This window comes from Pseudophryne corroboree, chromosome 4 (genome assembly GCF_028390025.1).
Source record: "Pseudophryne corroboree isolate aPseCor3 chromosome 4, aPseCor3.hap2, whole genome shotgun sequence".
NCBI classification, from domain to species: domain Eukaryota; kingdom Metazoa; phylum Chordata; class Amphibia; order Anura; family Myobatrachidae; genus Pseudophryne; species Pseudophryne corroboree.
Window position 1 is genome coordinate 296,324,003 of NC_086447.1, and position 3,549 is coordinate 296,327,551.

The window sequence follows — 3,549 nt, forward strand, 5'->3', positions numbered from 1 at the left end:
TGCCAGATATTACCCCACGGTGCCAGGTACTCACATGACCCCAGTGCACAATATAGCCCCCCCCCCATGTGCCAGGTACACATATACCCCCCCCAGTGCCACATATGCCCCCCAGTGCCAGATATTCCCCCTCAGTGCCACATATGCCCCCAGTGCCAGATATCCCCCCCCAGTGCCACATATGCCCCCAGTGCCAGATATTCCCCCTCAGTGCCACATATGCCCCCAGTGCCAGATATCCCCCCCCCCAGTGCCACATATGTCCCCAGTGCCAGATATTCCCCCCCCCCCAGTGCCACATATGCCCCCAGTGCCAGATATTCCCCCCAGTGCCACACATGCCCCCAGTGCCAGATATTCCCCCCCAGTGCCAGATATTCCCCCCCCAGTGCCACATATGCCCCCAGTGCCAGATATTCCCCCCAGTGCCAGATATTCCCCCCCAGTGCCAGATATGCTCCCAGTGCCAGATTCCCCCCCCCCCAGTGCCACATATGCCCCCAGTGCCAGATATTCCCCCCAGTGCCACATATGCCCCCAGTACCAGATATTACTCCCCCAGTGCCAGATATGCTCCAAGTGCCAGATTCCCCCCCCCCCAGTGCCACATATGCCCCCAGTGCCAGATATTCCCCCCCAGTGCCATATATGCCCCCTCCCCCGCCGCCGCTGCTCCCCCGCTGGTTTGTGTTGGAGGGACACGGAGGGCACAGCGCGCGCCTCTCCTGTGTCCCCTCCTGCATCATCTCCGGCGGCCGCGGGTCTAATAAACGAAGTGCCGTTCGTGAGCTCTGATTGGCTCACGAACCGGCACTTCTTCTATTAGACCCGCGGCCGCCGGAGATGATGCAGGAGGGACACAGGAGAGGCGCGCGCTGTGCCCTCCGTGTCCCTCCAACACGGCAGGGAGGGTTAGTAGGAGCAGATTGACATGCGGACGCTCGTCCGCATGTCAATCTGTGCTAAATCAGTGGCGCCCCCGCAGCCCCTCGCCCCCAAGCCACCGCGAGGGCTGCGGGGGCAGTAGTTACGCCACTGGTCAGTATGTTCTGTCCAGGGGTCCCTGACAGAGGGGGGCCCGGGGTACATTATGCCCGGCATCTCCCCCTTAATCTGGCTATGTCTAGAGATCAGGTAAGTATTACAGCCAAGCTGCCAGGATCCGGGTGCCATCTCTAGCAGGAGTCTGATTTTCTTTGCTTTAAGATGCAATGTTCTCCAGTGGCTCTTTCTGCTACAGTGAAGGCCAGATCCACCTGCTTTGGGTGAAGTTGTAATTTAGTGGAAGGTGAATGTATACATGGGAGATCACAATGAAATATCATTGTTTTGAAACAAGATACCTTTTTTATTTCTCTTACGTCCTGGAGGATGCTGGGGTCCACATTAGTACCATGGGGTATAGACGGGTCCACCAGGAGCCATTGGCACTTTAAGAGTTTGAGAGTGTGGGCTGGCTCCTCCCCCTATGCCCCTCCCACCAGACTCAGTTTAGAAAATGTGCCCAGAGGAGCCGGTCACAGCTAGGGGAGCTCTACAGAGCTTTTCTAGTTAAAGTTATTTTTAGAGTTTATTATTTTTACAGGAGGCTGTTGGCAACAGCCTGCCTGCAGCGAGGGACTAAGGGGGGGGGGAGCAGTGTCCGCCCTGCGGGTTCTGAGCCACTGTCTCCGCTGACTGGACACTGAGCTCCAGAGGGGTCTGATCGCTCTCCGCCACAGGGGACTGCTCGCCCCAGCAGCATGCCGCCAACCCCTTATTGTGCTGAAGAGTGGTGAGTGAGACCCCGCCCCCCCTAGCAAGCGGGTGGCCGGTGTGAAGATGGCGGCAACGGGGAGGGAGAGCAGTATTAACTGCGCTACTGTGAAGGTTCAGAGGCACATGGTGCGGTGCTGTGAGGGGCGCCCTGAGCCAGCGCTTACCCCCACACTGGTCCACAAGTCTGTCGGGGTCCGCGGATCTCAGCCAGCAAGTTTTACCTCAGGCCAGTATAATCTATGAAGAGCGGGAAGACAGCACCATTAAGGGGGCGGAGCTTCCCCTCAGAGCGGACCCAGGATGATCCCATTCCATGTAATCAGGATAGCACTGGTTTAACACAGATACCAGCAAGGGAACCAGAGTGGTTTTCCTCTATCAAATCTTGGATTTATCAGATTTCTGACAGGGTTGCAAGTACAGGTTAAGTATCCCTTATCCAAAATGCTTGGGACCAGAGGTATTTTGGATATGGGATTTTTCCGTATTTTGGAATAATTGCATACCATAATGAGATATCATGGTGATAGGACCTAAATCTAAGCACAGAATGCACTTATGTTTTATATGCACCTTATACACACAGCCTGAAGGTAATTTTAGCCAATATTTTTTATAACTTTGTGCATTAAACAAAAGTGTGTCTACATTCACACAATTCATTTATGTTTCATATACACCTTTATATACACAGTCTGAAGGTCATTTAATACAATATTTTTAATAACTGTGTGTATTAAACAAAGTTTGTGTACATTGAGCCATCAAAAAACAAAGGTTTCACTATCTCACTCTCGCTCAAAAAAGTCAGTATTTCGGAATATTCCGTATTTCGAATATTTGGATATGGGATACTCAACCTGTAATGAATCTGCAACCCAGGTATTACAGAGCTCTATGGCAGTATGGCCTGGTTCTGGTACCTCAGGACGCCCCGTTATATACCCCCACAAACATGCGCTTGTGCATGTCACACAAGACGACACGGATACCGATTCTGACACTACAGATGGTGATGGGGATGTGTTGCGGGGGTCCGCATCTCTTGCAAAGGGGGTGCTATTGTTGATGGAGGCTATCAGGGATGTGTTAAATGTTAATGATACCACACCTGAGCAGGTTGAGGAGGCTTTTCTCACTGAAAATAAAAAAGCCTCGCTAATCTTACCTGCGTCAAAGGAATTGAATGCTATATTTGAAAAAGCATGGGTAAACCCTGAGAAAAAATTCCAGATCCCTAAAAGGGTCCAGGTGGCATTTCCTTTCCCTGAGGAGGATAGGAAAAAATGGGAAAACCCGCCGATTGTTGACGCCTCTGTGTCCAGACTCTCAAAGAAGGTGGTTTTACCTGTTCCAGGATCTACCGCCTTAAAGGAGCCAGCTGATAGGAAAATTGATAACACGTTTAAATCAATGTATACTGCTTCAGGGGCCATATTACGTCCCACTATTGCTACTGCATGGATTGCAAAGGCAATAGTAAAGTGGTCGGCTACCTTACTTGAGGATTTGGATATGATGGATAGGGATGACGTTGCATTGTATTTACGCAACATACATGATTCTGCAGGTTTTATGGTAGAATCCATGAAAGGCCTGGGTTCCATGGCTGCGGGAATATCTTCCATGTCTGTTTCAGCTCGTCGGGGACTGTGGCTGCACCAGTGGTCGGCCGACGAGAAGTGTGGAGTCCCTACCCTATACAGGTCAGGCTCTCTTTGGGGAAGCTCTAGATGCGTGGATATCCACTGCTACAGCGGGTAAGTCTCCGTTTCTTCCCTCAGCAGCACC